Source organism: Panthera uncia, assembly GCF_023721935.1.
Source record: "Panthera uncia isolate 11264 chromosome D3 unlocalized genomic scaffold, Puncia_PCG_1.0 HiC_scaffold_8, whole genome shotgun sequence".
NCBI classification, from domain to species: Eukaryota; Metazoa; Chordata; class Mammalia; order Carnivora; family Felidae; genus Panthera; species Panthera uncia.
The window spans coordinates 74,232,269-74,257,158 of NW_026057586.1; the positions used below are offsets into that span (position 1 = coordinate 74,232,269).

A 24,890-nucleotide genomic window follows, 5' to 3' on the forward strand; every position below is an offset into this window, starting at 1 on the left:
ACCTGACCTACCCTACCCTGGGAACACTTGCCGAATCTCCGCAGGGCAGTTGTCCCCTGGCCCTCGCTTACAGCAAAGGAACAAGAATGAATGAAATAAGAGTGAATGAGCTGAAGAGACAGAGGGCGGTGGCATGAGGGGGCCTGGATTTCACCAGTCTTGGTGGCCCCCAGTCAGGACAGGGACTGTGTCCTGTCCCTGTGGCTGAGTCCAGCCTGGTCTTTTAGGTGACGTCAAGGGCCAATTAGGGTTTTGAGAACCAACACTCCTGGAACAGTGGAAACCAAGGCAGGCAGCTGCGGGCATGGGACGAAGCCAAGAAGCATGGCCACTGAGATCCTCAGGATCTGGCAGGCCCGCAAATTACTTTTTGCTCTGTTCTCTGTACCACACGACAAAGACCCCATCAGGCCGACCAGGAAGGGCAGACTGTCGCGCCTGCCTCCCGAAGGAAGGAATGGACCAGACAGGAAGCCATCTTTCTGGGGTGAATAATTCACAGGTTTCCTTTGCTGAATTCCGGATCAGCTCTTGCCGCGCCCCCCCCACCCCCCACCGTGTCCTTTCTCTCGCCCCAACATCACACAAAAGGAATGTGAAGCGTACTGAACCAGGAGGCAGCCAGCTGCTTTCCAGTGGATGTTAAAGCAGCACAAAGAGAAAGCTCACCAACGAACCCTCAATATCGTGGTGGGTGCCCTGGAGTGGGACTGTCCCAGAGTGGGCAAGCCCGGGAAACGGAGTACGGTGTGGATTTGGACACAGGCCAGCTCCTCTGCTGTTTACATTCCTGTGCTTATGGGCTTCTCATGGGTCGTGGGCACCTCTAGGAAGCCAAAGAAAGCTACAGACCCCTCTTCTGCACGCTACTTTTGCAAATCGTTTGAGGAAGGTTTTGGACCATTGGGGCTCAACTGTGGGTTGCTAGAGGTTCCTGGAAAGCAAATGTTAACTTGTGTGGTCTACTGTGGGAGCTGAAATGTCTATGTGCTGCGATTATTGCCATTAAAGGTCATCATGATAAAAATCAGGCAAACTTTCTCTTAAAAGACCAGATAGTGGATGTTTTAGGCTTTGTGAGCCATACAGTGACTCGTCAAAATGACTCAGCCCTGGGGCTCCTGGGTGGCTCAGTCGGTTAAGCGTCTGACTTCAGCTCAGGTCATGATCTTGTGGTCCGTGAGTTCGACCCCCACGTCGGGCTCTGTGCTGACGGCTCAGAGCCTGGAGCCTGTTTCAGATTCTGTGTCTCCCTCTCTCTGACCCTCCCCTGTTCATGTTCTGTCTCTCTCTGTCTCAAAAATAAATAAAAATAAACGTTAAAAAAAACAAAACGACTCAGCCCTGCCGTTGTAGCAAGAAAGCTACATAGGTATGGCCGTGTTCCAATAAAACTTTATTTACAAAAACAGACAATGGGCCAAATTTGGCTCGTGGGCTCTAGCTTTCTGACCTCTGATGATAATAACAGCCAGTGTTTAGGAACACTTACCGTGAGCCAGGAGGTGAGCTATGTGTTTATAGTTTTATCCCCGTTTTACAGATGAGAAATCGGCATTAGGGACATTTTGCTACTGGCCCAGGGTCACTCAGCTGGTAATTGCTGAAGCTTGGATTCTGATTTCGTTGCTTTGATTGTACAGGATGGTCACGAAAAGTGTTACAAAGGAGAGGGGACAGGAGATGATGATAAAGATTTATCGAGGTTCTGCTCTGTGCCAGGTGCTATGCTAAGTGAATGATATGGGTTATCACACGTCATCTCTGCCACAGCGCACTGGTACTGATATTATCTATGAGACAGAACTGAGATACAGAGAGGTTAAGGCACTTGCCTTAGGTAACACAGCTGGTGAGTGGTGGGGATGTGGTTTGAAGTGTTGGGGTTCAGAGCCAATGGCCAAGAAAGCATTCTTGAGACGTTTTTTTGGTGCAAGAGGGTGTTTTTATTATAGCACAGGGACAGGACCCATGGGCAGAAAGAGCTGCACTGGGGTTGTGAGGAGTGGCTAGATTACAGAAGATTTTCTATCCTATAGAGGGGAGGGTGATGTTAGGGCTGCGGGAAGTTGAGTTTATAGGTTTCCGGAGATTGCTTTATTTTCTTGTACATCATTAAGACAGTTGCAAACTGATGGAGATGAATGTCCTGCAGGACTGTGATCTCTATCAGTTAACCATTGGTGTTTCCCTTTCCTTTGTTCTTGGGCAGCCAGGAGTGCCTGAGGATTGTCACACATGACCCACGGAGGGTGGGGGGCGCACTGGGGGTGGAGGGAGGTGGTGGGAAGTGTGGGGGGGTGGGTGTTAACCTTGGGCTTTGCCCTCAGCTTGCCTTTTGCTCCCTGATCGGTGGGGCAGGATTCAAACACGCACTGTGCTCTCAAAACCACCCCACCGCAGCCACCTCTGGTCGCTCTGTTGAAGCCCTCAGGCCGCGGCAGTGTCCCCCTTATCATCTGATGGGACAGCCCCAGCTAGAGAGCGGTCCTGAGTCAGACTCCCGAGCGCCCTACTTGTCAGTTGGTACCCCTGTAGCCCCTGGGTCATGGCGTGGTCCTAGCAGAGAGTCTTGTTTGGCTAGGGTTTACCAGCTGGCCGGATATTTACAGAGCTGGAGCCCTACACACGGGGCTGTTCTAAAGGGCCACGTTAGGGAGAAGTACGCGGATGAGTGTGGAGTGATGCTCCCGCGTGGTGACCAGAAATGCCAGGGCGCCGGGCTGCCTCGAGGACATGTCAGTTGAGGGGAACCTGAGGCCTGGGACCCTCGGGCGTCCCCCACCCGCGCCCGGGTCCACGACACCCCCGCGCCTCCTGTCTCTCCTCGGAGGCGGCTGAGTTCTGGGCTTGCGTCTGAGTCAGAGGCCCCAGCAGGAAAATAAACTTTCTGTACTAAGGGGAGGAGGGAGAAGCTCACTTTTCAAAAATAGGAGAGGCAGGCCTGTTGCTATGACGAATTCCTTGTGTTGCTTCCATGTTTTTGAGATTTTTACATTTTTTTTTTTTTGTGACCCACATAAAAAGGTACATACAGCCTCCTTGTAAAAATACACGGAAAAATCTCCATCCTGTGCCCCGATCTGAGTGCAATTCAAGGAGCTTTGGGGCCGGGAGAGCTTGTTGTAAAGGCTTTGAAGGCTCCAAGATCTCTGACATTTGGGGGACCCCACCCCACGTCATGGCAAACCTCAAAATGTCCCTACAGATCCCATTACACATCTGCATTTCTTATAAAAATATCTGAAAAGGTTTGAAAAGAAGCCATACAGTAAGGGCTTTTTTGAAGCCTGAATTATTCAGCGTGTTCTTGTGACTTGGGCTTTTCTATTTCTAAAGACAGGAGCCCTGAGAAATGGCAGTTGACTCGCGAACGTACCGTAGACATTTCATCAGACATTCATTAATTTTGAGTTTTCAGTTGCCCTTCGGTGTCCTGGGGTCGGTTGGCTTGTGAGTTCAGGTTCCGAATATCTCTGGAGGCCCTCGACGAGCCTGTGGGCTTGGGGGTTCAGGGCCTCAGTGTTCCCATATGCAACATGGGAGCGGTTTAGGAAGAGAGAGAAGAAGAGAAGGGGGAGGGAGGGGACAGAGCACATGGGACCTAAAAGCAATCATCAGTGACTTTGGGAGAAGGTAGAAAGGAGTTCCTGGTAGGACCGTTGCTGCCTTTCTGTGAGTTTAAAACGATATTGTGAAAAAGTCCCCCCACCTAAGGTGGTGGTGGTGAGAGGGGTCAGTGGATTAATGGGAACCTGGGGGGGGGGGGGGGGGAGACGGGGGCAGCAAGGGCTCGAAGGGTGTGGCTCCACGTTCCCAGTCTCCTCTAGCCAAACAGGTGCTTTTCCATATGCTCTCATATGTTGGGGGATCCCTACAGATCCTTCTGGAAGAAAGGGGTCTTCTCAAAAGGAAGCTAAAGACTTGTGTCCCTGCAAGTGCTTGAGGGCAAAGGCAGGTCGAAGGAAGGATCTCATTCCATTGATCCCAGAGGCCTTGGGTTTTTCTAACCGCGAAGGCAAAAGAGGCCAAGTCCTCGCTTGTAGATTGGTGTGGGGGGCAGGGGCCAGAGGTGGGCGGTGGGAGGGAAACAGAGCGGAGGAAGAAGCGGCCCAGACGGTGAATTCGAGTCTCATTACTACTGCCTTGCTGTCTTGCCAGCTGCCGCTCTGGGAGCTTCACGAGTGCCAACTCTTAATTCTACGATGCCCCGCCCGGCACGTACTATTACTATCTGCGTGTTCCAGAGGAGGAAACCGAGACTCAGAGAGGGGGAGTCACTTTGTCAAGGTCACACAGCCTCACACAAGTGGCAGAGCTGGGATGCAAATCTGGGCACCTGGTAGCGTGGCTTTACTTCCTCCGTGTGTTAAGAACGAACACAGCTTAGGGGCCTCCCGGGTGGTTCAGTCAATTAAGCGACCTACTCTTGATTTCGGCTCAGGTCGTGATCTCACGGTTCCCGGGTTCAAGTCCCGCGTCTGGCCCGGCACTGACAGCCCGGAGCCTGCTTGGGATTCTGTCTCCCTCTCTCTCTTCCCCTCCCCTACTCGCTCTCTATCTCTCTCTCAAGATAAGTAAATAAACATTCAAAGAAATATATAAAAAAAGAACACAGCTTAGACTTTGGTAAATGATGCCGGGGCAGAGCCAGGAGGGAGGGTGGCGGGGGAGACAGGCTTTCAGAAATGACCCACGGAGTTCCGCCAGCCCCATTTATGAAGCGCTTACTGTCAGCCTTCTGTCACATGCACTACGTGCCTCATCGCAGAGAATCCTCCAGAGTAGCTTTGCGGGGCGGAAATTACCATCGCCATTTGATAGAAAGGGTAACGGAAGCCCAGAGAGGGCAAGTACCTGACTCAAGCTCACACAGCGACAACAGTGGAAGGGGCTGGGATTCAAACCCAGGTTTTTCTGATCTCAAAAGTCTGTGTTCTTGACCGCCAGGCTGAACTGCCCTAAAATGGAGTGGCTTTGGTGCTTCTGGTCTAGTTCCAGGAGCTCACAGGAACAGCTGGCCCCCGAGAGGGAGGTGCGGGCATGGAGGCTGGCTTGACTCACCAAACATTTCCAGTGCGGGTCAGGTCCAGCGCCAGTCACCGGGACAACGGCAATCCAGGGGTGGAGACAGATGCATACATGGCAGGCTGGAAAGGCAGTGCGATTTGAGAAAAGATGAACGCGTTGGCCAAGTACTGACCTCCCTGGCAGAAGGGGTGACCAACTTTCCCAGGTAGGTGGGAAGAGGGGGGGTGGCGACCCTGGAAGGCTTGCTGGAGGAGACGACATCGGCACTCAGTTTTGAAAGGTGACCGGGATACCAGGCAGCTGCACACAGGGTGGCGAGGGAGGGTATTTCTGGCAGAAGGGGCAGCGGGAGCAAAGGTGGGAGATTCGAAAGTACACGATGAGGTCAGAGTAGGAGGGGAAGAGGTAGGCTATGCAGCTGGAGAGATGGACAGGGCAAGGCCACTGAACCCATCCGTGTGTGTGTGTGTGTGTGTGTGTGTGTGTGTGTGTGTGTGTAGAAGCTGAGGAGTTCTCTGGGAACTGGGAGAGTTGGCTGCTCAGGACTTGCTGTGTGACTCTGAGCGGCTGCTAACCCTCTCTGGGCCTCTCTGTTCTACTCCCTGGGAAAGGGAAGGTTTCCCAGACCCAAGCAACAGCTGCGAGCAGTCAGGCCTCACTTGAGAACTGGGGAAAGGCCAGCTTGGGTTGGAAAAGGGGTCTCAAGCTGGCTCCCAGCCCTCCCATCCCTGTCCTGGAGATGCGGGCTGCAACACCCCTGCTGGTGCCCCCACCCCTCCCAGGCGTCCAGGGTAGTCTCCGGCTCCTGCAAATCTCTCTGTCTCAGCAGGAAGAGCTGTGCCGGCAGGGTCCAGGGCAGGGTCCAGCTCACGGGGGAGCCTCATCCACCCCCACCAGGAAGCCCCCTCCCCTGGCCTCAGACTTAAGGCTTCCTCACTCCTTGTCCACCCCCCCTTCCTTATCCCCTCCCCGCCCCCACAAGCCACTCCTTACAGTGCTGTTAACCCTTCCCAGCCTGGACAGAAGCCCAGGGGGCTGGATACTTGCCAAGCAGGCAAATCTCCTGGGCTGCCAGTTCCCCCCTAGCTCCTCCTCCTTCTCGGTTCCCCAAAGTCAACTTCTCACTTCTGTGTTCCTTCCTTCCACCACAGACAAACCCCAGGAGCTCGAGGAACCCTCCTCCCCCCTCCGTCCCTGAGCCTGGTCTACCGGACAGAGGGATTAACTCTTGCCACTGTTGCTTGAACACCTACCGCACAGACACACATCACGTTTCCGGGACCATTTTTGGCTGAGGGTGTTACAAACGTCTGGCGATCCTTGCACAGTGTTCCCCTCTCCCGTCTTGCTAACCCTGCCCGGAGAAAGCAGTATTTCAATCAGCATCTGAAGGGTTGGGGTCTCAAGCTGTCTTCCAGCTTTGCTATCCCTTTAATTTTCTCCTTCCTGGGAGACGAGGTTAGGTACTGGGGAGCCATGAAATGTTGTTGAGCGGGGGAATGCCATGGAACAAAAGGGAACATCAGGAAGATGGCTCCGGTAGTGCCCCAGGGATGATTAGAGGGCCTGCATTTGGGAATGTCGGCCTCTCAGTGCCCAGTAGAGGAGGAAAACGATCCAACATTCACTGAGTGCTGCGTGCCAGACTCTGTCCTAAGCCTGTTGTGTGCATCCACTCATTGCATCTTTCCAACAGCAGACTGAGCTAGTAGGTCTTTTATTATTCCCGTGTGCGGAGGAGAGAGCCGAGACTCAGAGAGGGTAGGAAATGGTGCAAGGTCACACAGCTATAGCCAGTGGAGCGGGGACTCAAACCCAGATCTGTCTGCCACCAGGGTCAGCGTTCTGGTCTCTGGAACAGCCCTTGTGTTCACTTCCTACTGCTGCCCTACCAATAATCACGAATTTAGTGGCCCTAAAACAATACAGATTTATACCCCCACCGTTTTGGAGGTCCGAAGTCCAAAATGAGTCTGAAGGGGCTACGATCAAGACTGCCGGAGGCTTCAGGGAGAATCCGTTCCTTGTGTCTTCCAGGGCGGAGGCTGCCTGTTCTCCTTGGCTTGTGGCCACACACTGAGACATCTGCTTCCTTCCTCCCCCAGCTCTGATTCCCTGCCTTCCTCCTCTGAAATGCTCGGATTACTCTAGGTCCACCTGGGTAATCCTGGATAATCTCCCCATCTCACGAGTCACAGGAGCAGCGAACCTACCAGAGACGATGAACGCCTCGCCCAAGGCCACACGGCTGAAATGGAGCTCTCATTCCGGTATGGTCTGTCTACCTCTTAAAGTCCAAAGTAGGCACAGTTTGGATTTATAGGGAATCCTTTGTGTCACAGAAAGCGTCTTCCCGGGCCTCCTGTGGTCTGAGAGCCTCTCTGGCGAACCTAGTTCCGCAGCTGTTAATCGGAACAAGGAAACCATCTGCTTTAACTAGAGCGTTGAGAATCTGTGAACACTAAAAATCAACCCGGAAACATACCAAGGGCTATGGGAATTAAGATAGAAGTTTATCGAGGGCTGCCTGGGTGGCTCAGTCGGTCACGCGTCCAACTTTGGCTCGGGTCACGATCTCATGGTTCGTGGGTTCAAGCCCCGCCTTGGGCTCTGTGCTGACAGCTTGGAGCCCGGAGCCCGCTTAGGATTCTTTGTGTCTCTCTCTCTCTGCCCTTCTCCTGCTTGCAATCAATCTCTCTGTGTCTCAAAAAAAAAAAAAAAGCCCAAAAGACATTAAAAAATAAACTTAAAAGATTTGTTTATCTATACTAGGGTCAGCCAACACGTGGGATAAGATAAGGCAGAGCTGGCACCAGCCCCCCAGCCTCCGCGGCCAGTGGGATGGGCTTTCGTTGGAGGACAGAGTGGGATGAGAAAGTGGGACCCTTCCTTTAGGTGCAAGGTAGGCGCTGCCAGTGGGTGACGGTGCTCTTTCCAGCCAGTCCTAGATGCGGCCTCACGTTTCCTTTAACGCAGAGCTCCAGGACTCCAGGGTCAACCAAAGGGATTTGTGTAGAAGATGAAGCTTGACCCGCCATCTTGGAACCACACAGTTTCCAAGGGGATAAACAGAGGCTTCTTTGCCACCACCTCTCTCGCAGGTCCCAGGATCCTGATGTTAGGCCTTAGATTTCAGAATCCTATTTAAAAGCAACAACAACAAACAACTCCCCAGGCCCCCCCCCCCCCCCCCCCACCCCACAATGCTTTTTACTCCGAGGAAGAAATGGCCAAACTCCTCAGCCACGTTCAGAATGGTGGCCAGAGACCTGTGGCTTCTGATTGGCCGGGGTCAGCCGGACTCCTCCGACTTCTCACTGGGGGTCCGCGTGGGGCTGTGTGCTCTGACCTCCACCTTGGGCATGGGGTGGGGGGGGGGGCCGCTGGCCTGAAACCCGGAGTCCTCGCTCTGTCGGATCTCCCAGCCGATAAAACCCAAACCTCATCACAGCCTGGGGTTGGCTTGGGAGGTGAGAGGCGTCCAGGGGACGTGCATTAAGGGCGTCCAACATCCAGTGAAGGAGGAAGAGGCAATTTCCATAAATCCATCCAGAGGCTGGGTTCACCGGGCTCCGCTCCCCCTCCGGGATATCCTGGATATCCTGAGTGTTCCAGATCTTCCTCAGAGGTTGCCTCCCTGTCTCCTCTCCCTCCTCCCCCTCCTTCTCCTTCTCTGCCCCTCCCCCTCCATCTCTCTCTCCTCTCCCTGTCTCCTTCCCCTATCCCCTCTCCCTTCTCCACTGCCTCCTCCTCTCCCTCCCCCTCCCCCCTCCTCCTCCTCCCCCCCCACCCGTCTCCTCTCCCTCCTCTACTTCCTCCTCCCCTCCCCCTCCTCTCCTCCTCCCTCCCAGTCCCCCTCAGTCCCCAGCAGATGAGGAAACTATGGCTCTGAGAGGAGAGAGGACATGCCTCAGTCACACAGCTCACGGTAGGAGAGAGGGATTCAGTCCAATCCGCTCCGTCTGATTTCAGGGCCCCTGCTCTTAACCACCATTCCGGAGACTGACAAGGTAACTCGTTTCGGGATCCAGGATTTATTCCTACCGGAAATGTCCGTATGGGTGGTTTTCAAACTTGAGCAGGATCAGTATCCCCTGGCGCCTTTCGAACACACAGCTCACGGGGCCCAGCCTGCCGAGGTTCTGCTTCCCCAGGGCTGCGGACGGGCCTGGCTTGCGAGCTTGCGTTTCTAACAAGCTCCGCAGCAAGGCAGCAGCGGCTGGTCCAGAACCCGTACTTTGAGAAGCACCGGTCTCTGTTAATGACAGACCTTTAGGTGGTGATGTACAGGACACACAGCATCTGTACTGCGTTGTGGGAATATCCTCACCTTTGGACCAGGATGCTCTGGGGCTGCTGCTCTGCTGGTAACTGCTGGGTGACCTTGGAGGCATCCCTTGCCTTCTCTGGGCCCAATGGTCCCATCTGTACAGTAAAGGCGTGGATGAGACGCTCTAAGTCCTCTGGACAAGACTGGCAGAGCAGGGAGGAGAGAGGTTTGGAGTCAGGCCGGGTCTGACTTCTGACTCTAGGATGCTGTGTGACTTTGGACAGTGACTTAACCTCTCTGTGCTTCCAGTTTGTATCTAGGGAATGAAAGAGACGGTCGTTTCCAAGTGTCAGTCTCACTGAACTAACAGTCGAGGATCGTAGGGAGAGGAAGGAGAGGTTCTACGGATGGTCAGATGGTGAAAGACGTGTTCCCACACCTGCCCAAGCCTCTGTCCCTCCCTCCCTCTCTCCTTCTCTCTCTCCCCTTCTTCCCTCCCCTTTCTCCTCCCCTTCTCTCTTCCTTTCTACACAAGTTATTTTTGGTAGCCTTAGCTATGGGATCAGACAGATCTGGGTTCAAGCAGGCCTCCGTCGGCCCCATCTGGGTGCTCTTCGCGAAATAACTCCTCCCCGGGGCCCCAGCATTCTCACCTGTAACATGAGATGTCACACGCGTTGCTGGAAGTTTGTGTGCCTTGCTCCAGAGAAAGCACCTGACACAGGGCCATGCACAAAGTGGGCACTTCTGTTAGCTCTTTAGTCTGGGGGCCAAGTGTCCGGGCTGTGGAGCCAGTCTGGTTGGATTCCCAGCTCTCCCACCTATCAGCTGTGTGGCCTAGGGCAAGTGACTTAACCTTTCTGTGTCCCAGTTTCCTCATTGGTAGAAGGAGGGCAGGAACAGTACCTACTTGGCAGGGTTGTCCCGAGAATTAAGTAGCCAGAGACTAACCCGCTGCCTGGTTGTCTGCTAATCTTGTTTATTCTGCTAATGATGCAGACAAGGAGTCAGGCACTTAGCTCTGGGGACAGAGCAGGGGACAAAAATGTAGTTCCTTCCCCAAATGAGTTTCCAGTGTAAGGGAGAGAGACCCCCTAACAGAAAAGGGCAACAGGCACCATTGTGGATAGAAAGGGAGCCCAGGGGCCCCCCAGGGGCAGGGAAGGCTTCTGGGAAGCTGGTCTCCAAGCCGAGACCTGAAAAGGGACCAGGAGACCCTCTGAATAATAATAAGTGTGTTTGCAGGAATTCAACTTAAGAAGACAACTGGACAAGTGTGATTGGTGTATTTATTATAGTCAACAAGTTGGAAATGACCTGACCAACCACCAAGAAAGTATTGATGAAAGGAGCCAGTGCATCAATTGATCGAAACAATGAACAGCTATTGAAACAGGATAAGATGTCCACACACACACACACACACACACACACACACACACACACTCACACACCTATCAGGGAATGAAAAAGGTTATGCTATGGTACACGGAATGTGACCGAGCCATTTGACATTTATATATAGAATGTATATGTGTGGGTTCATACCAAAATGGTAGTGATATTTATCTCTGGGAAGCAGGGTTTAGGGATGAAAGCAGGATTTACGCTTATGTATTTATTCATTAGTGTTTATTCATTTTTGAGAGAGAGCGTGAGCAGGGGAGCGGCAGAGGGAGGGGGACGGAGGATCTGAAGCAGGGTCAACGCTGACAGCAGACAGCCCAACGTGGGGCCGTGAGATCATGACCTGAGATCACCCAGGCGCTCCGAGCAGGATGTACATTCAAACAACGCAGGCTCGGAACTTAGTGACAAAAGTTCTGCTGCATCTCGGGCAGACGGCTCTCCAGAAACGGCCCATCGATGCCTATGCCAACCACGTGGAAGATTTTTGCTGGCCCTGTAACGTTTGCTAAAAGTGAACAGAAAACATTTTAACCTGTGTTCGTTCGATACTTAAAAAAAAAAAACCTCATTGCTGTTTTCATTTCCCCCCCCCCCCCAAAAAAAAAAAAGGAAAGAAAGGAAAAAGGGAGCTGAAGGTCATCAAGCCTCAGCTCAGGCCAGGAAGGGCATCCCGGTGGGCGGAGGGAGGCGGTGGCCCAGCCCGGTAGGGCATCCGGCAGGCTCAGCTCCGAGGCCCTTTGTAGGGAGCAGCCGGGCTGCCTGGGGCTTCCATATGCTCCTGGTTTGTGCTCGGGATGGTGGGCACCACTCCCGCGGGTCGTCCCCAGCAGGCCTCGCCACCAGCCACCACCCACAAGCCCGGTCCCCCACTGGCAGGCAGGGGCAGCCTCCCCTGGCGGTCCCCGCTCCCCGCAGCTGGCCGCCCCCGCCCTCGGCCAGCCCAGTTTCCTGCCCCTCCCTCTCCCTCTCTCCTCCCTCCAGCTGTTTCTCTGGCAGAGCTCTGTCCCATTCAGGACAGCAGCCCCAGCGAGAGAGAGCGCGCCAGGAGCTCGGGACTGAATGAGGTCTCCCGGAGGGCCTCCTGAGGGATGAGGGGGTTCCAGAGGAGGCTGTGACCTGGGGGGGGGGAGGGTTCCAGGAGATCTTGAACGAACGGACGGACGGCTTTCTGGGCTGACAGCCACAGCCAGAGAACGAGGTGATTGAGAAAAAGAAGTCCGGCAACACGGGTCCCCTGCCCAGCGTTCAGTGCCCCGAAGTCCAGGGGGGACCCTTGGGAGGACCTGGCCGGAAACCAGCCACAAGGTATCACGCTTGGCTTTGACATCCTCTGGAGGGCTCAGGAAAGGGGGCTCCTAGGAGAGAGAGGAGGCCCGTGGCTCGGCGTGAAATTTCACTTTTGTCAAAATGCAAACAGTCCTGTGATGATTTTCAGATTTTCACGCGCGCTCGTTGTGAAACATAGCGGGGTCAGCGTCTCTCCTTCCTGACTCTGCTAACGCTCACGGCAAGGCCACGCCGCGGCGGGAGCTTCCATTTGACAGGTTGTCTTCGTTTTCCAGGTGAGGACACCGAGGCTCAGAGAGGGCAAGCCACTGGCTCAGGGCTGCAGAGACGGTAAGCCGGCGCTGGGGCTGGGGGGACCCGAGATCGGAACCAAATGAGCGTCTGCACGGCTCTCCTCCCCCGCACCCGGGCTGGACTCTTGGTATAGACTCAGGAGGAGGGCCTCACCCAGGGGTGGCCTTCTCGGTGGCTCTATCACTCACACCCTCGCTCGCTCACTAATTTACCTCTGCTGTTTGTCGAGTGCCTACGATGTAGCAGACGCAGGTAAGTATACACCCGGCGTCTCGTGGGGTAACCTACCTCGTCCTTGACCCCGGACTGTCAGCTTCGAACCACAGTCCTTCAGTGCGCCTCCCGAGGACGGCGCGGAAAACGCGTCTTGGGCTTTATGTGACCATTCCTCGCGGTGGTTGCTTCTTTCTTCTTTCCTCCTTTTTTTCTGTCCTCACAAACAGGGCTGTGAGGGCCACTCTTGTGCGACACCTTTGTGTGTGGGTCCTGTGGATACTTTTCTCAAAGGCTGAATCGCTGAGCCCACGGTCTGCCGGGTTTTGAGGTTTGTGAGGCTTCTGGTGAGAATTCTATCTGGCCGCCTTCCCCCTTACTTCGCCCTGTTGAGGCCGATTATTCCTGACAGTCTTACTGTTCACTTTATGACTGTGTGGTCCCACTTGTTTCCTGCTGGCATGCTTCCCTTTTGTTGGTATCTGAGAGTTCTTCGCATACGAAGGATACGGACCCTCTGGCCATGCTGTGGAACGTGCCCCACGACCCCCCCCCCCCCCGCTTCCAGACTAGCGCACGGGTGGTGCTACCATTTACTTATTTATTTTCTAAGCTTCACTTATTTCTTTTGAGAGAGAGAGAGGGCACGAGTGGAAGAGAGGCAGAGAAAGAGAGAGACAGAGAGGGAGAGAGAGAATCCCACGCAGGTTCTGCACTGTCAGCACAGAGCCTGACGTGGGGGATCGAACTCACGAACCGTGAGATCGTGACCTGGGCCGAGATCGAGAGTGGGACCCTTAACCCGACCGAGCCACCCAGGTGCCCCGGTGTGCTACCGTTCACGTGAGTTCGCTCTAAAGGCTAGCTTCGGGCGCAACGACAAACCACACGCTATAATCACGGAACTGCTGTTTGATGTAAGTCTGATCACTCAGACCGGCCTGTGGTTCAGATAGGCCAGCGAGGAAGTGGCCAGCCGGGCGTCGGGTCTGTCTTCCTTTTTCCATCAAGAGGTCTGGCCGCCAACTTCCTACTCGGCGGCCCCTACCTCCTTTTGAAGACGGATCTTACCTGCGGTTCTTGCTCTCTCCCACTCCCTGCACACTCACTCAAAGGAGAGGCTCGTCCAGATGCCTCATTTGCTGAGGTGAATGTGATTGGCTAATCCAGCCCTCTGGGGGTGGGAGGAGGGCCACCTGGCACTTTCTCCATAAAAGAAGGCTTAACTGTCACCAGGGGTGCTTAGGTGGTGGGGTGCCAAGCATAAGAAGCCTGTGGGTAGAGTTCTCTCTTGGTACCCGGGAACCTTCTCTGCCACAACTTCGCGGACTAGGTGAACTCGACTTTGGCAAAGTCACTCCTCTCTCTGGCTTGACCCCTTCGGAGAGATTCCTCTCTCAGGGCCCAGCTTCCTCTGTCTCCCCTGCTAACCTGGGGGCTCCTTGAGGCCAGACTCGGGGTACTTTTCTCTCTGTATCCTCAGTCCTCTGCACCAGCCCTAGTGCACGGTAGATGCTCGGTAAATGTTCATTGAATAAATAAAGTGACCAGGCCTCGGTTTTACCATCTGTAAAATGGGATTGGGAGAGTCAAAGGCTCATCCCTTCGGTGTTTACTTAACTAACTCCTCTCGGTTTGCAAACCACTTTACTGCCATGATTTTCTTTCTTCTTCTTTTCTTTTTCTTTTTTTGTTTTTTTAGTATTTTTAAATGTTTATTTTGAGAGACAGAGATAGAGTGTGAGTGGGGGAGGGGCAGAGAGAGAGAGAGAGAGAGATTGAGAATCCCAAGCAGTCTCCTCACTGTCAGCACAGAGCCTGACACGGGGCTCAAACCCACGAAACCGTGAGATTACGACCTGAGCCGAAATCAAGAGTCGGATGCTCAACTGACTGAGCCACCCAGGCGCCCCACTCCCGTGATTTTCTTGAATCCTCACCGTGGCTGTGTGACGAAGATATTATGAACATGCCCATTTTACAGATTAGGAAACTGAGGCCTAGAGAGGGGTTCCGACAGGAGACCTCCATGAGAGGCACCAGCACGTCGTGGCTGTGGAGCTGGTTCTTTTGGGTGAGTTCGAGCCTGGTCTGCCCCCTGCCGGCTGAGCGACGTGGAACGAGTTCCCTGTATGCGCCTCGTTTCCTCGTCTGTGAAATGGGAATATTATAAAGATGAAACGAGATCACACACGTGGAGCACTTAGCAGACGGCTTGTTGCGTCCCAAGGTGCTCTGTAAACATCAGCTATGGTTCTGTTATCACTTCTAGGCCACCGTGCCGTCTAGACCTTTGCCACCCATCTGAGCCGAACAGAAATGGTTATTGATGTCTTTACCAGCGGATTAGCAATGCTCAGGTTCCCGTCCGAGTACAAAAATACTAAAAGCCTATTTTGCTCTCTTTGGGCTACGCTGCGCGAGCGTGGTTCTTACCGCCAGGAATTACTGCCAGCTTCAGGGCTGCAAAGCAGACTCGGGGCTTCTCAAAGTACCGTCGTGGGAATGTTGGCATCAGAAGAATCATGAATAATATGATTCCTGCAGAATAATCATGAGGATTTCCTGAAGCTCCAGTTTTTCGAGTCGGAATCTCTGAGGGTGAGGCGGGGGGGGGGGGGGTTTTTTTTTGCCCCCCCCCCCCCCCCCCCCCCCACCAGATGATTCTGACGCCTCCCAAAACTTGAGGGCCCCCGAGCTAGAGTGTGTGAACATCGTTTCTTTTTTTGCCTTTTGTCCAGGTTTCTGGGTTGTTTATCGCAGACACTGAGGTTCATGTTTTTCCCTTTCTAAGCAAATATCTGTGTACTTCTGTGCGTTTTCATGTCCTGCGTCAGCTGTTGAGGCCGGGAGGCATGGCGCAGAAGAAGTGAAACTTTATTTTGTAGTGCCGCGGAAAGTCAGAGTGTGCTAGCAATCACCCAGCGTGTGGGCTTTGGAATTATTTTAAGCCACCGAACTCTCTCCCTCCAATGAAAATACACGGAGGACTGCAATCTGAAAACAGATAACAGACGTGTTAGGCTAGCCGAAACAGAAGTGGGGGACTCGCCGAAACTCACTCTTAGAGCTTGGTGGGGCGGGTTGAAGCCGGCAAATCTCCTCCAAACTAAGAGACCAACGTTCTTGAACATTGTGGGATTGGCCGCATGGGCTTAGACAAGGTACTCTTACCCTCTGGCCATAACCGTCTCATTTGTGATCAAGGAGGTTGAGCGTTGCACCCGTCGGGGTAGTAGCTGCTAGAATACATAGACGCAAGCACGTGTAATGGCTCAAACAGAACAGACGTTTACTATAAGGCAGGTGCTTCTGCACGGGACGGCCCTCTTCCGTGCACGTCCCTACGGTCCCCTTGGACATCACCACTGGTGGAAGAAAGCATGGACGTAGCACGTTTACTTCTTCAGTGCCTGCTGCCACACGAGAGGACTAGTCATGTGGCCGATCTAGTTGCAAAGGAGGCTGGAAAATAGAGTTCTTGGCAAGGCGACTCTTTCCCGATGTCAGCTGTATGCTGTTCCGGGGGGGGTGGGGTGGATTTTTGCGGACAGCTAGTTGTCTCTGCCCCAAATATGGTGACCTCTGGGGTCTCTTCCACTCTCTGATTTTAAGTCTAAATTCTCACTCCCATGGCGTCAACACGGTGATGTTGCTCCACAAATACTTTCCTGCCCTCAAGATAATCCCCATCAGATATACTGAGTAAATCCCCACATTCCAGCCCAGTAAAGGCGGGTTTCCCTGGGACTCAGGCGACAGCGATTCTCCCTCCCTCCTGGAGAAAGCAAACGAGAAGGACAGTTGTCCTGAGCACAGCACCCTTCACTGAGCCAAAGGCTTTCAGATCCAGTATCTTCCTGCATCCTCCTCCCAGCCCTACCTGGAAAGGCTTCACGATACTCGTCCCCTTTTTATAGACGAAGAACGAGAAGATCAGAGAGGTAGAGGGTCTCGCCCAAGGTCACACGCGTGGGCTGGCATTTGAACTGAGAAAATCCCAGTCCCGTCCTAGGGTCGCGTCGCACGCCGGATGCGTGAGCGTGCGAGCACGTATGCGTGCGTGTGCGTGCGTGCGTGTCGTTCGGGCAGGGGCGTTCCTCGGGCTGTGTTCCCCCGGGTCTGGGCATCCGGAGGTGGGAGTACAGGAGTCATTGTCCGTATCCCTAGAATGGTCCAAGCTTGCTGGTCATGAGGCAGCCGGGTGGGTGTCCTGGCCTGGAAAGCCCGGCGTCACTGAATGTCACAGCCACCGACCGACCAGAGAAAAGGGGAGGGGATAGCGTGCGAGGACACAGACTGAGGCTGTGCGGGTGACACTGAGGCCTTGATTGGGCCAGGCACATAGTGGGTGCTTGGGAACAATCTCCCGCGTGAATCAGCCTAGGGAGAGGTGGCAGCCATAGAATGGAATTAGACCCAGACTCTGTGCTTGAGGCCCTTGGGGGAGGGGAGGCAAGCTAGTAACACGTTCTTTTATTTATTCCCCCAACAAACTTTTATTAGCAGCTGCTGTGTGTCTGGCACCGTCTTGTAGTGACGGGCACAACGTGATAGAGGAAGTAGGATTTCTTGCCCTGCTGGGTGGTAATTCTACACGGTGCTGTCACAGGAAGACAGAATATCTGGTTGGCATCAGTTGATGGAATAACATGGTCACAGACTCCGCAGCCCGTGGCTCTAGAGTTCAGACAACATCTCTGTCCCCTAGCCTCCTGTCACCTCAGCATCCCCATCCGGAAAGTGGGTACCCTCTTCGTGCCTCCTTCACGGCCTTGGCAGGGGATAAAATGGGTTCATATACACAAGGCACAGTACAGCGCACGGTCAGCTCAGGGAAGACATTTCTACTTTTATCCCCCGGAAGGTGGGCATTGGAGTTCGCCCTCGCGTGTCTGGGTTGACGTGGGAGTCTGGCGCCGTGCGATCTTGGGTCCCCGGGCTGGAAAAGATCATTTGGGCCCGTCTCCTGGCTTCGTGCCTCGCCCCGTGGAGAAGTCCCGGGCTCGGGTGGGGGGTGGGGGGGAGCTCAGGCCTCGTTCCATCCACCACGGACCCTCTGTAAACTTGGAAGTACCAGCAGCTGACTCAGCAGGGGGGTCAGCTGCAACGTAGGCAGCCTGTGGGAATCGGTTCTGCTTTCTTGAGGTTCACAACTCGGGTCCTCTGATCCCAGCCCTGGGGGAAGCTCTTGTGTAAGGAGGCGGCTGGGTAGGGCTGTTGGTGCAAGACCCCGTGACTCCTACGTTTTCCTTCTGAGAGTCGGGGGCCAGGAGACAAGAGAGCTCGGTCTGGCACCAGCCACCTGGGCGAGCTCAGCTAAGTCCATCCCTGTCGAGTGTCCGTGTCCCCCTGTCTCAGAGGGTGGAGAGTGTGTCTGCAGTGCTCAGAAGATGATCGGGGTGGTGTTCAAGGGCAGGGGGCCATTCAGAACGCACCCGTCCCTGGTTATCCGAATTTGCTTGAAGGGTCATCAGCATCTGTGAATTCTTGAGTCTGAGAGGAAGAGCTCAAATAACCAGCGTATGAGTTTCTCGTTGCTGCTGTAACAACCTCCACGAAACTAGTGGCCTAGTAACACATGTGTTCCCTTCCGGTTCGGAAGGTCAACAACAGGTTTCACTGTGCTAAAAGCGAGGTGTTGGCGGACCCGTGCTCCGTTCGGAGGCTCCAGGGGAGAATGCAGCCCCTTGTCTTTTTCCAGAGCCCAGAGGCTGTTCACACTGGTGGGTTCATGGTCCCTTTCTCCTTCTCCAAAGCCAGCAGCAGCGGGTCGAGTCCTTCTCACATCGTATCGCTCCAATTTTCCTGTCTCCCTCTTTCAATTTGAAGGACCTGTGCGAGGACCCTGGATAAATCTCCCCCATCTCATGACCCTTGACTCAGTCCCATGGGCAAAGCCCCTTTCTCCGTGTCAGGTAGCATACTCTCAGGTTCTGGGGGATCGGACATGGGCATCTTTGGTGTGGCGGGGGTAGCATTATCCTGCCCGTCACGGTGAGGGATATCTCGAACGCTGATCTGTGTCTCTTTGTTTCCTAGATTTGGAAATTCAGAGTTCAGATGGCCACTGTTAGAGTTACAGCTGGCCCAGCAGGGCGCTGGCCAGTCAGAGCAGATGTGGGCGTGAACAGCCCATGAGGCTGTACCCAAGCGTGTGGGTGATCATCAGGCCCGACGAAGGCCCCAGGCTTTGGCGTCATTCAGACTGGATTCAAATTCCTGCCCCACTACCTACAAGCCCTGTTGCTCTGAGCAAAGTGAGTTTCTCATCTATGAAACGAGACGGCAGTATGCCCTCGATAGGGTGGTCGTTAGGAAGAAATGAAGGTGCCCAAGTTAAGCGTGGAACATGGTGGCTGGAACCTGGTAAAGGGCTCCCCATGAACCAGCGATCCTCCTGGTGGTTGAGCCTCTATGTCAGACCCTAGTGATTTCTAGACATGAGAACTCTTCTGTTTCTGCCCCATGCTGGGGAGAAGGGCCGAGCCTTGCTCGTGGGCTGTGTGTACCCTTGAAGAAAGGCGGCTCATGGTTGGGAATGTGTGGGTGCCAACCTGCGGGGTCCTGCTCCAGATGCCCAGCCAGGCTTGTGTTCAACTAGAAGGTTCTCAGGATCTGAGGTGGCTCAAGGGAGGGGCTCTCTCGTCCCCTCAGCTGCAAGACCTTGCAACTTCCTGTTCTGCCGTTCTCCCCATGTGTCTCAGTTTCCAACAAAACTCTCTCTTCCTGAGCTTCTCTTTCTGCTTCTGGCTCTGCTGAGGACTGCCCAACCCTCTCTGGGTCGCCTGTTTAAACATCTTAAGAGGGATCATCTGATTTGTTTAGTCCTAGTGGGGTTCAGGTCTGATAGATTGATCCCCTCTCAATCTGGAATGTTCATGTCCAACAGGCCCAAGAAAAATCTTTTTTTTTTTTTTTTAAATGATTTATTGTCACGTTAGCTCACCTACAGTGTATACGGTATGCTCTTGGTTTTGGGGGTAGATTCCCGTGATTCATTATTTACATACAACACCCAGTGCTCATCCCAACAAGTGACCTCCTCAATGCCCATCACCCATTTTCCCCTCTCCCCTGCCCTGCCCCCCCCTTCTCTGTATTGAAGAGTCTCTTATGGGGTTTGCCTCCCTCTCTATTTGAAACTACTTTTTCCCCTCCCCTCCCCCATGGTCTTCTGTTAAGTTTCTCAAGTCCCACATATGAGTGGAAACATGATTTGTCTTTCTCTGACCGGCTTATTTCACTCAGCATAACACCCTCCGGTTCCATCCACGTTGTTGCAGATGGTAGGATTTCATTTTTCCTCATTGCCACGTAGTGTTCCGTTGTGTGTGTAAACTACATCTTCTTCATCATTCATCAGTTGATGGACATTAGTAGGCCCAGGAAAAATCTTGAATTGACACTGGATTGAATTGACATTGATCTCGACCTTGTCTAGTCCAGGGATGGAGTTCCACGGTCCTCACTCACGAGCCATGGCAGACACGAACCCAATCATGCCTTTCCCTCTAGCCGAACCCAAATGTTTCAGTTATTTAACTCTGTGGTCCAAACCTCTCCAAAATGCGGTGGCTTGAAATGACGTATTTGTTCACAGTTCTGTAGCTCGGCAGAGTTCTGCAGCGATGGCCCACGTGGAAGTCACGTGGAACAAAGTTGGGTCACTCATGGGCTACGTGCAACTGGGAGCTTGACCCGGGCGGGGCCACTTAAGATGGCCCCACATCCTGCTGGGACTCGGGCTGTCTCTCCCCCCTGTCGCAGCCCGTCTGGACTTCTCTACTTGGGGCCTCAGGGCTCTGGGACAGTGAAAGCCAAGGCTGCTGGGCCTCTGAGGACGTAGGCCTGGGGTTGGCACAGCATCGCTTCTGCCACATTCCGTTGATCGCGGCATGTCACTGGCCCAGCCCAGACTCAAAGGGAAAAGCAGCAGAGGCCACCTCTTGATGTGTGTGTGTGTGTGTGGGGGGGGGGGGGGGGTTGATGGTAGAGCCCATCCCCGATGACAGTCTGTCAACCGGATTTGACCTTAAAATTCGACGGATGACAATGGTCGTCTGAGATGGTCATTTGTCATTCCTGAGGTCTTAGTTTGTTGGGGCTGCAATAGCAGAATGCCAGAGACTGGGTGGCTCCTAAACAGAGAAACTCACCGTTGGCGGTTCTGGAGTCTGGAAGTCCCGGATCAGGGTGCCAGCACGGTCACGTTCTAGTGGGGGCCCTCTTCTGGGCTGCACACTGCCGTCCTTGCTGTGTCTTTACACCATGGAAGGGGCAAGGGAGCTCTCTGGGGTCTCTTTCATAAGAGCACTAATCCCCCGCATCATCTCCCAGAGATCCCACCTCCTAATACTATCAAGCTGGGGGTTAGGACATGACGTATGTATTGGGGTGGGTGGGCTGGGTGGGGGTGGAGGGGAAACGAACGTTCAGACCGTGGCCTGAGTGAGTTAGTCCACGCTTTCACTTGTCGGCTGGGAAATAAGCTTTAGAAAGGGAGAGGGACTCCCATGGAGGGAGCGAGAGAGCCAGGATACAGCCTCCACACACCCCACCAGCATTTACTGAGCGCCTACTGTGTGCCAGGAGCATGGGATACAGGGAGAGACAGGCCCTGCCCTCAGGGGGCTCCCTGTCAAGCGGGAAGACAGGCGTGTATGCAGAGTGGTGTCCGTGTGGCCAGATTTCGGCTTTAATGGCAGGGCGCACGGTGCCAGCTGCTCCCGGGTCACCATCACCCATGACGTTTCCGTCCATCGTCCACTCAGTAAAGTGGGTGAACCCCGGCCATTTGACTGAGAGTGCATTTTTCTTTTGTTTTGTTGAAACTTGAATTTGAGAGAGAGAGAGAGCAGGGGAAGGGCAGAGAGAGGGCGAGAGTATCCCAAGCAGGCTCTGTGCTGTCAGGGCAGAGATCGACATGGGGCTCGGTCTCACGAACCCTGAGATCTTGACCTGAGCCGAAATCAAGAGTCGGGCGCTTAACCGGCCGGACCGCCCGGGAGCCCCGAGAGCATATTGCTAAATACACTCAGATTAATGTCTGCCCGCTACACTCAGTGTGCAAAGTACCTCGGGGGGCAAAGAGCTTCGCTGGGGATGGCTTTGCTAGGGGAAGTCAGGAAACGGCGCCTTGAGAAGGAAGTGCGGATTTGAACTGGTGCCAAGGATGAATTGGCTTTGGAGGAGGCCTCCAGTTGGCTGGAGCAGGAGTTGGCCGGAAAGAAAAGATCCTTCAGGTGGGGAGAGCAGCACGAGCGGAGATCCGGAGGCTGGACGAGCGAGGGGTGTGTGGTGTGGTGGGTGGGAGCAGGGAGTGGCCGGAGGGAGTCTGGACGCTCTGCGGGGTCTTGAAGATCCCACGCAATTTTCTGGGTGGTCCAGCGCTGCCCCGTTGCAGCATCCTGTTGTCCTGAGGCCCATGTCTCCGAACTCCCATCGAGCTGAAGCTCAGACGTTTGCACAATTGAAGATTCCAGGCAGCCCCAAACTAATTGAGTTTGAACTTCTAACTTGGCAGAGGGCATGTCGGTTTGTGGCTCTGTCTCCCGGCCTGTCTGGTCCATGAACCAGCTCAGCGTTGCTTTGCATTGGTGGCTTTCTTAACTGGATGACGGGGTCCCCTCTCCTCCCATGCCCGGGACTTGCTGCCAGACGAGGACACGGAGCTTGGGAGAAACGAGATGTTTCCTCCAGGGCTAAAGAAGGCTGATTTCGGATGGCACCTGCGGTCGGCCTGGGCTCCTTTCCTGTGGGGAGACCTTGCCACTGCCCTTCGGAGCCAGACGGAGCCGGGCCGGGCACCGGAGGGCCCACTGGCTTCCCAGCGGCTGGGGACACAGAGCCGACGGGCGTCAAGACAGAGCCTTCGGGGAGGGCAGGCCGTCTGCAGTCTCTTTTACGGCAGGCTTGACTCACAAGGGGCCTCTTCGACTGTCAGGGATTTGGGTCACGAAGAAAAAGGGCGTCCCTTGAGTAAGAGGGGAACGGCCACCCGGCGGGTAGAAGCCCAAGATCCGCCAGCTCCCAGACCTGTTTTGAAACGCCGGCCGTGAACCCCGGAAAAGTTCACTGGACCGCTCTGTGCCTCGGTTTCCTCCTCCGTAAAATGAGGCTCACGGGGGTGTTGTGTGGCTTCCGTGAGATCCTGTGTGGCTCGGAGGTGGGGCTGAAAACCACCGTGGCCTCTGCGTGAGGGGGCCTGGCTCCAGGGGTGCGGAACTGTGGGGGCCGGAGGTCCTGAGCCAGGAGGGGCCAAGAAAGGCCAAGTGTGCCGTTCCCAGGGTCACGCTGCACCCCAAGCCTTCCCCTCCATTTCCTGCCTTGGCCCCAAAACCTGGCAGGACGGGGTGGGGACCTTGAATCACCAGCCTCTCTTCTCCTGGGGGGCGCGGGGCCTGTTTGGCCTCAATGAGCCTTTCTTTTTCTGGCCTTTCCCTCCCCCGCCACCAAAAACCTCAGACGTGAAGGGAATCGGGAATCAGGAGCAGGCCCCAGGGCAGGGCAGGGCGGCTCCCCGGAGCCTGGCTGGGCTGGGCGATGCCGCTCACCTCCCCATCACCGATTCCTGGCGTTCTGTTCCCTCCGCAGTCTCGGCCCTCTCCCTGCTCTGGCGTCTCGCATTTCCCAGGAAGCCAACATCACCCACAGTTCCTCCTCCTAAGAGCTTCGTGTGTTGTTTCCACTGCCCACAGAGGACAGGGAGCTTCCGTTTGCTGAGTCCCTGCTGGGCTTCTGCCCTGTCCTACTTTAAGGTTGTCTTCCGGGGCCATAGGTTCGTCGTTTCTCTGGTGTGGAGCTAGGGCAAAGGGTCCCATTTTACAGCCAAGGAGACTGAGGCCCAGAGAGAGGGTGTGTGCTCGCCGGCTCCTTCCTTCTGTAATTTACCAGGTCTTTTCTAGCCGGCCTCCCTCTCTGCCTTTGAAAAGCACCCTTTGCCCTTTGGGGGGGCCCTGTGATGGGGCACACAGGGAAATGATTTGGAGTCTGGGACGAGACGGACCTGGGTTCCACTCCTGAATCCCCTGGCGACCAGCGGGGTGCTCTCTCGCACAGCGTCCCGGTTGGCTGCTCTCTCTCGGCCTCGGGTTCCCCGTTTGCCAATGAAAGTGATAACAGGATCAGCCCTGCGTTGCAGGGTGAAGATTAAATGAGATAATCCATGTAAAGGGCCTGGCCCTGGGCCCTGCACTGAGTGGGTCCCTGTCAAGGGGGCGTGCCTCAGACTCCTGGGCTTTTAAAACAAGATGGGTGCCTGGAGGTCCCTGGTAAATGCTTTTTGAAATGAGACTAAATTCTTGAATTACCCCTTCTGCTCCAGCCCCCTAGCCTGTTTACAGCCATACTTTCCTGTCCAGGATGAGGCTCAGAGAGGCTGGTCGACTGCCTAAGGTCACACAGCTGCTGACAAAGGGAGACACGCTTCTGATACCTCCTCCCGTACCTGCCTGTACACTTGACCGTAAACCACAAGGGCTATTCCTATTTTCCTGGCCCCTTTGTCCAGAGTCTACACATCCTCCTCTTTTGTGATTTCTAGACCTTTCTGCTTTACCTCTGCCACAGACCCTCCCTATTCCAATCAGGGCTATCTCCTGTATCGTTGTTTTGTTTTTTGTTTTTTTTAATCAAATGCCCCATTCGGTCAGAAGCCTGTTCTCACCCAGATGTCCCGCTGAAAACCAAAGCAATCAACTCGTTCACACTGAGGTGTTTGCAGCTGCTGACAGCTTACGGGAGTGGGGGCTTGCGAACACGATGGCCAGAGTCAGCAGAGAATGTCTGTGCCGGCGGACGTTCGGGCACCGTGGACACAAGGTGAGGCGAGACTTGGGGCCAGGGGTTTTCCCAGAGGCGAGCGAGCCGTGGCCCGGTCCTGCTATAAAGACCCGAGGGCAGGAAGTTACTGAGTCAATTCCATACAAGTTTGTATTTCCAACTCCCTCACACCTCCACCAGCGCCTCTCTGCTCCTCCCGTTTCTTGTAGACGGAGTGGCCCGAATTGGGTTGACTTTTTTTTTTTTTTTTTAATGTGATGAGGCTGCACTCCAGCAGAGCTCAGAGAAACAGGGCAGGCCCCGGAGGCCTTGGGGACGAGTGTTGCAATCTTGGCACACCCCGTGTCTACACTGCCCGCCCACCGGCCTGCCACTTTCCCACAGAGGACAGAGGTGCTTACCACGGCCATGTCCTGGGCCCTGGACGAGGACAGGTGTCCCTGTCACCCTTTGCCGAACTGGTAACGCTGTCTTCTCGCTCAGGGGCCCTTCTTCCTTCCTTCCTCGCGTGGGCACTGGAGGGGGCGCTGCGAGAGGCCCGGGGCTGTGCCACTGGGCCGCTGTGGGGAGAGGCAGGTCAGGTGTCTGGTCAGGGTGTGTT

At 54.6% G+C, this 24,890-nt stretch overlaps 1 protein-coding gene across 2 annotated transcripts in view; it reads left to right on the forward strand.

Annotated features, from left to right (window-relative positions):
- Window positions 1-11,172: 11,172 nt before the first annotated feature.
- CMKLR1 (chemerin chemokine-like receptor 1) overlaps window positions 11,173-24,890 on the forward strand; it is a 48,588-nt gene continuing 34,870 nt past the window's right edge. The window contains exons 1-2 of one of the 2 annotated variants that reach the window (XM_049619209.1): window positions 11,173-12,016; window positions 12,274-12,328. The gene's annotated coding sequence lies outside the window, so the exon portion shown is untranslated. Of the gene's footprint in view, window positions 12,017-12,273; window positions 12,329-24,405; window positions 24,751-24,890 lie in introns of those variants that run through there. The other variant, XM_049619210.1, reaches the window with a different exon arrangement.